Here is a 12,120-nt window from a genome sequence, read left to right as displayed (position 1 = left end):
TATAAACACTGGGGTACAGATGGCCCTTCTTTTCATGACATCTGTATCTTTGGGGTAAATACCCAGGAGTGCAATGGCAGAGTCATAGGGAAGTTCTATTTTTAATTTCTTGAGGAATCTCCACACTGTTCTCCAAAGAGGCTGCACCAACTTGCATTCCCACCAACAGTGTAAGAGGGTTTCCCCTTTCTCCACATCCTGTCCAACACATGTTGTTTCCTGTCCTGCTAGTTTTGGCCATTCTAACTGGTGTAAGGTGATATCTCAATGTGGTTTTAATTTGAATCTCCCTGAGGGCTAGTGATGATGAACAGTTTTTCATTTGTCTGCTAGCCATTTGTATGTCTTGATTGGAGAAGTGTCTGTTCATATCTTCTTCCCATTTTTTGATATGTTTGCCTGTTTTGTGTGTGTTGAGTTTGAGGAGTTCATTATAGATCCTGGATATCAACCTTTTGTCTGTCCTGTCATTTGCAAATATCTTCTCCCATTCAATGGGATCAGGAACAAGACAAGAATGCCCACTTTCACCACTCTTGTTCAACATAGTATTAGAAGTCCTAGCAACAGCAATCAGACAACAAAGAGAAATAAAAGGTATCCAAATTGGCACTGAAGAAGTCAAACTCTCTCTCTTTGCAGATGACATGATTCTTTATATGGAAAACCCAAAAGACTCCACCCCCAAACTACCTATAACTCATACAGAAATTCAGCAATGTGGCAGGATACAAAGTCAATGTGCAGAAATCAGTGACTATCTTATACACTAACAATGAAAATACAGAAAGGGAAATCAGAGAATAGATTCCATTTACTATAGCACCAAGAACCATAAGAAGCCTGAGAATAAACCTAACCAAAGAGGTAAAGGATCTGTACTTGAGGAACTACAGAACACTCATGAAAGAAACTGAAGAAGACACAAAAAGATGGAAGACCATTCCATGCTCTTGGATCGGAAGAATAAACATTGTTAAAATGTCTATACTGCCTAGAGCAATCTTTTATTGCTTTTAATGCCGTTCCGATCAAAATTCCACCGGTATTCTTCAAAGAGCTGGAGCAAATAATCCTAAAATTTGTATGGAATCAGAAGAGACCCCGAATCGCTAAGGAAATGTTGAAAAACAAAAATAAAATGGGGGGGCATCATGGTACCTGATTTCAAGCCTTACTACAAAGCTGTGATCACCAAGACAGCATGGTACTGGCATAAAAACAGACACATACACCAGTGGAACAGAGTAGAGAGCCAGATATGGACCCTCAACTCTATGGTCAATTAATCTTCGACAAAACAGGAAAAAATATACAGTGGAAAAAAGACAGTCTCTTCAATAAATGGTGCTTGGAAAACTGGACAGCTGTAAGTAGAAGAATGAAACTGGACCATTCTCTTACACCGTACACAAAGATAAACTCAAAATGGATAAAAGACCTCAATGTGAGATAGGAATCCATCAGACTCCTAGAGGAGAACATAGGCAGTAATCTCTTCGATATCAGCCACAGCAACATCTTTCAAGATATGTCTTCAAAAGCAAAGGAAACAAAAGCGAAAATAAACTTTTGGGACTTCATCAAAATCAAAAGCTTCTGCACAGGAAAGGAAACAGTCAAAAAAACAAAGAGGCCTCCCATGGAATGGGAGAAGACATTTGCAAATGACAGGACAGACAAAAGGTTGATATCCAGGATCTATAAAGAACTCCTCAAACTCAACACACACGAAACAGGCAACCATATCAAAAACTGGGCAGAAGATATGAACAGACACTTCTCCAATCAAGACATACAAATGGCTATCAGAGACATGAATAAATGTTCATCATCATTAGCCCTCAGGGAGATTCAAATTAAAACCACATTTAGATATCACCTTACACCAGTTAGAATGGCCAAAATTAGCGAGACAGGAAACAACATGTCTTGGAGAGGATGTGGAGAAAGGGGAACCCTCTTCCACTGTTGGTGGGAATGCAAGTTGGTGCAGCCTCTTTGGAGAACAGTGTGGAGATTCCTCAAGAAATTAAAAATAGAACTTCCCTATGACCCTGCTATTGCACTCCTGGGTATTTACCCCAAAGATACAGATGTCATGAAGAGAAGGGCCATCTGTACCCCAATGTTTATAGCAGCAATGGCCACGGTCGCCGAACTGTGGAAAGAACCAAGATGCCCTTCAACGGACGAATGGATAAGGAAGATGTGGTCCATATACACTCTGGAGTATTATGCCTCCATCAGAAAGGATGAATACCCAACTTTTGTAGCAACATGGAAGGGACTGGAAGAGATTATGCTGAGTGAAATAAGTCAAGCAGAGAGAGTCAGTTATCATATGGTTTCACTTATTTGTGGAGCATAACAAATAGCATGGAGGACATGGGGTGTTAGAGAGGAGAAGGGCGTTGTGGTAAATTGGAAGGGGAGGTGAATCATGAGAGACTATGGACTCTGAAAAACAATCTGAGGGGTTTGAAGTGGCGAGGGGGTGGGAGGTTGGGGTATCAGGTGGTAGGTATTATAGAGGGCATGGATTGCATGGAGCACTGGGTGTGGTGCAAAAATAATGAATACTGTTTTTCTGAAAATAAATAACTTGAAAAAATTAAAAATAATTATTGTACCATTGGTTGAGTTCATGAATAGTGCCATCCGTATTTATGCCTAGTCTCAAAAATAGCAAGTAAACCTGAAAACTATTAAAGAAAAAAAAAAAAGAAACTGAGATCCGGGATTTATGTTTTATGAGGGCAAAGATTTTTGTTTTCTTTTTTTCGCCACTTCACTCCTGTGTTCCAGACACCTACTGCATCCTGGCACACCAAAGGTGCTTAGTAATGGAACTAGCAATGGTTATTGATAAAATGCACTATTTCGTAATCCTCATGGAACTATTCTGAGTTGGTATGTAAAGTGGCTCTGGATTGGAAATCCAAGCTGAGGTGTAGTAATAGGAAAGTAAAAGGAGGGGATGTGGAGAGTGGGAGTGAGGATAACAGAGCAGCCAACATAAGAGGTTAAGGTACATCAGAAAATAGACTCACAAAGCATTTCTGAGCAAAGTCACTTATGAAGGATGGGTGAGAAGTAAAACTCAATGTCACCAAGAGGCAGAATTTCTTTAGCCAATGGCTGCTGTTCCTGTCAGTTCAAAAACCCAGGATGAGCATTCATATCATTGAACGTAATTTGTTCTGCCCAAAACTTTTAGTAGAGCCTTCTTGATGTCCCTGTTCTGTAGGCTGTAGATGAAGGGGTTCAGCATTGGGGTGACCACAGAGTACATCACCGAGGCAATCATGCCCCTCCAGCAAGACTCATCAGAACTGAGATACACACCAAGGCCTGTCCCGTAGAATAAAGAAACCACAGACAGGTGAGATGCACAGGTAGAAAATGCCTTGTACCTCCCATTAGTTGATGAGATTCTCAGGATTGAGGAGGTGATTCAGGTATAGGAGAAAAGGAATCCAGAGATGGGAATGATGCCAAGAAGACTAGTTACTATATATAGCAGGATATGATTGACCCATGTGTCTGAGCAGGCAAGTGTGAGGGCCTTAGCACAATAAAAGGGTTCACAATAAAAGTTCACAATAAAAGGGTGGAATTACCCAGTAGGTTCAGAAGGAAAGCTGTAGTGTCAACAGACTCTGGGTCAGGGAGTATGACAAACTGATGAATCAGGACATGAGAACCAGGAGGCCACAGAGCTGCGGGTTCATGATGACTGGGTAGTGCAAGGGGTGACAGATGGTCACAAATTGGGAATTGGCCACCCCAGTGAAGAGAAAAGTGTCCATACCTCCAAAAACCATAAGGAAATCCATCTGGGAGATGCAGCCTGCATAGGTGATGGATTTGCTCTGTGTTTGGATGTTCATCAGCATCTTAGGGACTGTGGTGGAGATGAAAGTTATGTCAGCAAAGGACAAGTTGGAGAGGAAGAAATACATGGGGGTGTGGAGGTGGGAGTCACAGCTGATGGCCAGGATGATGAGCAGGTTCCCAAGCACGGTGACCAGGTCCATGGACAAGAACAGACCAAAGAGAAGGGGTTGAGGCACCGAGTTTTGGGAAAATCCCAGGAGTAAAAATTCTGAAGCACTTGTTTGATTTCTTGCTTCCATGTTGCCAACTCATCAGCTAGATGATAGAAGCAGGGAATGACCATGAAATAGGCACTAGATAGACTCCAGAATCTCTCTACTATTTTTATTTCTTGAAGTGAAGTACTGTGCATAATAGCCTTAACATTACAAAGTTTAGGAATCCGACATTCTGTTATTCATTCCATGCAACATTTAATAATGTTGATCAACCCCTCTCTATTGGCCTCTGGGACACTCATTTATCCTATATATCTAGAATCATCAAATCTAAAAAGTTAAGAACCATGTTAGACCTTAGTGATAAAATGATAGAAACTCACTCTACAAAAAATGTGGAATATGAGGTCTGGTGAAACTCAAAACTTAATCTGTATTATCCAATTTGTCTGGAACTCTAAAAATGGTCAGATAAATATGTCTCAGAGGTCAGAAAATTTGAGAGTCTCTCAAATATCTGGATAGACTATTTCACATTGAGTAGAATGTAGGTTTACTCCCCAAGAAAAAGAAAGGAAGAAAAAGAGAATGTTTTAACCAAATAATAAACCACACGAACAATTTCTTTTTTTTATAGAATTTATTATCATTATTATTATTTTAATTTATTTTTTATTTTCAGCATAACAGTATTCATTATTTTTGCACCACACCCAGTGCTCCATGCAATCCGTGCCCTCTATAATACCCACCACCTGATACCCCGACCTCCCCCCCCTTCAAAACCCTCAGATTGTTTTTCAGAGTCCATAGTTTCTCATGGTTCACCTCCCCTTCCAATTTCCCCCAACTCCCTTCTCCTCTCTTTCTCCCCATGTCCTCCATGCTATTTTTTATGCTCCACAAATAAGTGGATCAATTTCTTTTTTTTATTAAGTAATTTATTTTCAGAAAAACAGTATTCATTATTTTTGCACCACACCCAGTGCTCCATGCAATCCGTGCCCTCTATAATACCCACCACCTGATACCCCAACCTCCCACCCCCTCGCTACTTCAAACCCCTCAGATTGTTTTTCAGAGTCCATAGTCTTTCATGATTCACCTCCCTTTCCAATTTACCCCAACTCCCTTCTCCTCTCTAACACCCCATGTCCTCCATGCTATTTGTTATGCTCCACAAATAAGTGAAGCCACATGATAACTGACTCTCTCTGCTTGACTTATTTCACTCAGCATAATCTCTTCCAGTCCCTTCCATGTTGCTACAAAAGTTGGGTATTCATCCTTTCTGATGGAGGCATAATACTCCAGAGTGTATATGGACCACATCTTCCTTATCCATTCATCTGTTGAAGGGCATCTTGGTTCTTTCCACAGTTTGGCGACCATGGCCATTGCTGCTATAAACATTGGGGTACAGATGGCCCTTCTTTTCACGACATCTGTATCTTTGGGGTAAATACCCAGGAGTGCAATGGCAGGGTCATAGGGAATTTCTATTTTTAATTTCTTGAGGAATCTCCACACTGTTCTCCAAAGAGGCTGCACCAACTTGCATTCCCACCAACAGTGGAAGAGGGTTCCCCTTTCTCCACATCCTATCCAACACATGTTGTTTCCTGTTTTGTTAATTGTGGCCATTCTAACTGGTGTAAGGTGATATCTCAATGTGGTTTTAATTTGAATCTCCCTGAGGGCTAGTGATGATGAACAGTTTTTCATTTGTCTGCTAGCCATTTGTATGTCTTGTTGGAGATGTGTCTGTTCATATCTTCTGCCCATTGTTTGATATGTTTGCCTGTTTAATGTGTGTTGAGTTTGAACAATTTCTTAATGCATAGTGTATCAGGAGTCATCAACATCCAGCCGGGACAGGGCCAGATGCTTCCTGGACATTTATTGCTTGACAAAGTATCTTTCATCTGTGAAGTTAAGTATTGGTAAATGTCTAATGAAAACATAAGTATCAAGGTTTCAACCATTTCAGTATCATAAGATAAAATGCTACTGGGATCACAAACAGAATTTTGAATCATATCCTCAGTGGTGCTCATCACTCAGTGGGTGGCTCAGTCAGCGAAACATCTGTCTTTGGCTCAGTTCATGATCCCTGGATCATGGAATCAAGTCCTGCATCTGGCTCCTTTCTCAGCGGGGAACCTACTTCTCCCTCTCCCTCTGCCTACAACTCCCCTGCTTGTGCTCTTGCTCTTTCTGTCAAATATATAAACAAAATCTTAAAAAAGTTTTCCAGGAGAAAAAGTTTTTTTTGTAACTGTGTGGTGGTCAATGTTAACTGGAATTATTTTGGTAATTCATCAAATATCATATGTGCTATATTATATATATATATATATACACACATATATATATATTTTATATAATTATATACATTATATATAATTTTACTTATTATTTGACAGAGAGATTGAGAGAGATAGAGACTGAGCACAGGCTGAGGGAGCACCAGAGGGAGAGCATGTAGATTTATTCATGTACCACGCAGGGAGCCTGATGTGGGGCTCAATTCCAGTACCATATGGATCATGATCTGAGCTGAAGGCAGACTCTTGAGTAAGGGAGCTGCTCAGGCACCCCTCTATGCACAATATGTTGAATCATTATATTGTACACCTGAAACTAATATAATGTTGCATACCAATTTTATCTCAAGAAGAGAAAACTCACAAAAACCCTAAAGCAGATAGTGTCTCTGGAATGATAAAAATGATCACATCAGAGCCAAATTGTTTAATTATGAATGAACATCTTTATTCTGACCCTTGGTGGGGTGAGCAGTTGGCAATCATCTCTACTGAGCTCTGGTGAGAGAATCATGACTCATCTTTAAAGTATGAGAGTTTGTAAAAGATTCCCCTTGACTTCCAATAAGTGTGGCTTACTTTCTTGCCTTCTGATCTGTTCTGTTGAGCAGTATATCAGAGAGTGCACAGGAAATGCCCGCAATTCTGGTTATTTCCTGGAGTATGTTGTGTGCATTAACATCATCTGGATTAGAATCGAGGAAAACAATTTCATTTCCTATAGGGGCTGGATTGTGATTCAAATGGGTGATGGAAATGAGGAATAGCATTCACCTTAAGAAGAGTTTCCCACACATCAGAAATATTTTATCTTAGGGTGAGAGGGAAGGGGAGGTGAATCATGAGAGACTATGGACTCTGAAAAACAATCTGAGGAGTTTGAAGTGGCGGGGGGTTGGGAGGTTGGGGTACCAGGTGGTGGGTATTATAGAGGGCACAGATTGCATGGAGAACTGGGTGTGGTGAAAAAAATAATGAATACTGTTTTTCTGAAAATAAATAAATCAATTTAATTAAAAAAAAGAAATTAAAAGTGGAGGATACAACCAGTTGTCATTTATACTTTCCCATTTATTCATGTACTAAATACATATTTGTTTTCTGTTTCTATTCCATTTCTAGTGTCTAGAGCAAGAAGGGATTATTTGGGATAGGCTAAGAGTTAGCTGTTGGTGATAAAATGATTAATGATGTGGTTTTGTCCTGAGGAACCCACCTCCCAGGGACATTAATGGATGCAGAAACCTGATATTGTAATACAGTGAGTTAAATGCTAAGATAAAGGCAGTCTGCAAAGTGAAATACAGAAAGGAGCCCCAAATTTAGCCTAAAGAGATGGAGTCAGGGGGCATTCCTGGAGGAAGAGATTCCTGGGCAAGTAGTTGTCTAGGTTGATGATTGAGTCTGGTCTTATCTGGCACAGAAGGCAGCAAGGGAAAAGGTCCATACGCAAAAAGCAGCATGGGACAGAGTGCTCTTAGCAATCTGCTGAAGCACAAGGTGGGACATGGGAACAGTGAAGAATGAGGTTGGAGATGAACAGGGACCACATCTCTGGGAACCTTGAGAAAAACAATGGATAAAGGATAGGGGCCATGTAGGGCCTGTGACATGTAACATGATCCATATCACAATTTTCCCTGGTGCCTGGAGTTAAAGATAGACTTAAGGCAGGCAAAACTAGGGTCAAAGGAAACAGGGTTGGAAATCATCACATCATTAATGTTGAAGGGGCAAAGCCACTTGTTTTAAGAAGAGGAAAAAAGGCCAGAAGAGGTGAATAAATTAGTCCAGTGTCTTGTTAATGATTCCATGTCCCTACTTAAGGATGAGACCTGATACCCAAGTGCAATCACACAAACTATGAGATAGGGACTTGCGAGTTTCAGTGTCTCCCAGGATGTTGCCAGAGGAAAAAGGGTAGAATGTCAAGGGGGGACTGGATGTTGCATTTTCCTGTGTGCTTCTCTTTCCCCCCTTATCCACCCTGCATCTTTATATACCATAACCTTGGATTCCAGGGAACATGGACTCTTCACTCTTGAAAATCTCTTTAAGAACCACAGATGAGGGTGAAGAAAGAAGAAGAAGGACTGGTCCTTTTGAAGAAACAGGACGTGTTCCCCAACAAATGAAGGTGGCAAGGAAGGATTCAGAAAGGATCTGTCTAGGTTGAATGAAAGTGGAAGCTCTGGAGTTTTGGAACCAGGTAGGAGAAAACAAATCAATACCTCATGGTAAAAGTCTATTAGTACCTGGAGGCATCCATTGGTACACCTTCAACTGGTAACACTGTGGTTCTGGAAAGTCCTGTGGTATCCAAGAGTGGGTGCTCTGCCTCTTCTTCCTCATCCCTATAATCGCCGTCAACCACCCATCGAAATAACATGCAACCAGAGTAAAAACTCACTCACAACAGCAACTTTGAACAAGGAGTGTACCCATTCACCCTCTGACGCAACTGGCCACTAGAGCTCACTAGTGACTTCAGTTTAATACGATTTTTCTCCTGTTCAAGAATTCTAAAAAATCTCAACACTCACACCTCCTTCTCCAATCCTCTATACTCCCATCATTTGGTCATTTGGGCTCTCTATAGTTTTCCTTTGTCATTTATGTACACATACATAAGCACAATTTCTTACACACTCAATTTAATTGGGTAAAGACTGAAGTTTTCTTCACATCAGTGAATGAGAAATCAGACTCTGAGTTTGTCTTCCAGGCAAGCCTTGAGATGATCCACATTTTGAATGTAGAGATGTCTGAGAACCCTGAAATATTTAAGCAAGTGATCAAGTCACCAGATAAGTATGTAAAAATAAACAGTTGTCTAATATAATAACACACATCACTGAACAGAGATATTAAAACCTGAGCAGTCTCTCAAAACAGCAAAAAATCTACATCTCCAATGCATAAATTCCAAACCCCAAACAAGGACTATAGAGAGAAAACCAGAACGTTCTCCTTAAAGACATAAATTTTAACTAAGAAAACAGAATTCAATAAGATTTCTGGTATAGAAGACCTAATTATCTCTAAATTATTTGATTAAGTCAGTGGCTGTACAGACATAAAAGTCATGTGTTGCTCTCTGTAGTTGAAAAAAAAAGTGTCTGAATTTTACAATGAGATCAGTAACTTGGAAGTCAGAAATGAGGAATAGAAGTCAACTTCTTCCTGAGCAGATGAGGGGGCCTAGATACCACCCCCTACCCAGTACATTCACTTTTCTCCATCAATTAATAATAGCAAGTCCTTAGAGATTGGGAGAACATGGACCAATCTGGCTAATTATGTGCCAAGAGCTTTGAGTCCTCAACTGTAAACAATCAGCCTGTGCTTTCCAGCCTTTTAGATGTCAGTCACAGGTCAGTGGGCTCCATACATGTGTCTCTTCCTCCCAGAGCTGTCTGCTTGAGGACACCCATACCAGCATCTGTCTTTCTGCCAGTCCTGGAAACAAAGCCTCAGTCCTCACCCAGCTCCAGGCAGGGGAGAGGCAGCCAGCTCTGCAACCCTCCATCCTCCTCCAGCAGAGACACAGTACAGACCAGTGAGCAGGAAGTACAGTGGGAGTGACTGAATGCTGGAGGAGAACATTGCTCCCTCCTCAGCAGACCACTGGGACAGTTGGGATAGCCAGACAGGAGAGGACCAAAATGCAAAGTGTCAACGCAAAGGCCTATGAAGACCTAGTGCTGTTGGTTCTGGCAGGAACCCTAGCACTCGTATTTAGATTTCTATTTTTGTCTCTTGCTAGTTCTATTTCTCCTGGGCATCTTCCCATCAGAACAGGAAATAGGTCCTTTTTAACTGTTACCTGAGTCCTCCAAATGATCATGAAGGTGATCATGATGGTGATGAAGGAAATGATATCAGTAAACACAATGTTTCAAACCATTAGCTTGGGACTCCATGTGCCAGACTCTGAGATGAATTTTCTATGAAGTTTGCAAACTTTTATCTGCATTACCACCCCCGGAAAGACAGCAAAATGTATTATCATCATTTCAGATAATGATAGGAGCATAATATTTTTTTCACTTCCTGATTTTATTTATTTATTTTTGTGTTCAACTCACCTTTCAAAAAAGTTTTTATTTAAATTACAGTTACAAGAAGGGAGGTAAAAATTAAGGTGGGTGGGAATCAGAAGGGGAGATGAACCATGAGAGACTGTGGACTCCAGGGAACAACCTGAGGGTTTTAGGATGGAGGCGCTAGGGGATGGGATAGACTGGTGGTGGGTACTAAGGAGGGCAAGTATTGCTCGGAGCACTGGGTGTTATACGCAAATAATGAACCATGGAGCGTTACATCAAAAACTAGTGACATTACATCAAACATTACATCAAAAACTTCATGGTGACTAACATAATAAAAAGATAAATTCCAGTTAGTTAACATACAGTGTACTATTAGTTTCAGTTGTAAGATATGTTTATTCAACACTTCCAGACATCACTCAGCGCTCATCAGGACAAGTCCCTCCTTAATCCCTTCACCTATTTCACCCATCCTCCCAAGCACCTCCCCTCTGGTAACCATCAGTTTGTTAGGAGTCTGTTTCTTCTTTTTCCTCTCTCTCTCTCTTTCCCCCCATCCTTTGCTAGTTTGTTTTGTTCCTTAAATTCCACATATGAGTGAAATCATATGGTATTATTCTTTTTCTGACTGACTTATTTTGCTTACTATGATACTCCTAGCTCCATTGTAAATCTCATTCCTTTGATGGCTGACTAGTATTCTATTGTATACATACAGCACATCTTCCTCATCCATTTGTCAGTCAATGGACACTTAGGCTGTTTCCCAACAGTTTCTCAACAACACTGTTGTTGATAATGCTGCTATGAATATCAGGGTGCATGTATCCCTTTGAATCAGTATTTTTTAATATTTATTTTATTTCATTTTATTTTTTATTTCTTTTCAGTGTAACAGTATTCATTGATTTTGGACCACACCCAGTGCTCCATGCAATATGTGCCCTCCCCAATACCCACCATCTGATTAATCAGTATTTTTTTAAAAAGATTTTATTTATTTGACAGAGAGAGAATGACAGCAAGAGAGGGAACACAAGCAGGGGGAGTGGGAGAGAGAGAAGCAGGCTTCCTGCTAAGTGGAAAGCCTAAGGTGGGACTTGATCTCTGGACTCAGAGATCATGACCTGAGCAAAGGCAGATGCCAAATGACTGAGCCACTCAGGTGTCCCATGGATCAGTATTATTTCGTCTTTTATATACCCAGTAGTGCAGTTACTGGATCATAGAGTAGTTATATTTTTAACTTTCTGAGGAACCTCCTACTGTTTTACAGCGTGGCTGCACCAGTTTGCATTCCCACCAACAGAACACAAGAGTTTCTTTTTCTCCATGAGTGTTCCTTTTTCTCCACATCCCCACCAACTCCTGTCTCTTGTATTGTTGATTTTAGCCACTCTGACAGGTGTGAAGTAATATCTTATTGTAGTTTTGATTTGCATTTCCCTGATGATGAGCAATGTTGGCCATCTGTATGTCTTCTTGGAAAATTGTCTATTCATGTCTTCTGATCATGTTTTAATTGGATTATTTTTTGGGGGTTGTAGAGTTTCAGAAGTTCTTTATATATTTAAGGATAATAAACCTTTATCAGATATGGCATTTGTAAATATCAATATCTCATTCTATAGTTGCCTTTTAGTGTTGTTGATTGCTTCCTTTGCTACGCAGAAACTTTAAGTT

The sequence above is a fragment of the Mustela erminea genome, chromosome 1, assembly GCF_009829155.1.
Source record: "Mustela erminea isolate mMusErm1 chromosome 1, mMusErm1.Pri, whole genome shotgun sequence".
In the NCBI taxonomy this organism is placed as follows: Eukaryota; Metazoa; Chordata; class Mammalia; order Carnivora; family Mustelidae; genus Mustela; species Mustela erminea.
Note: the sequence above shows the minus strand (reverse complement) of the source record.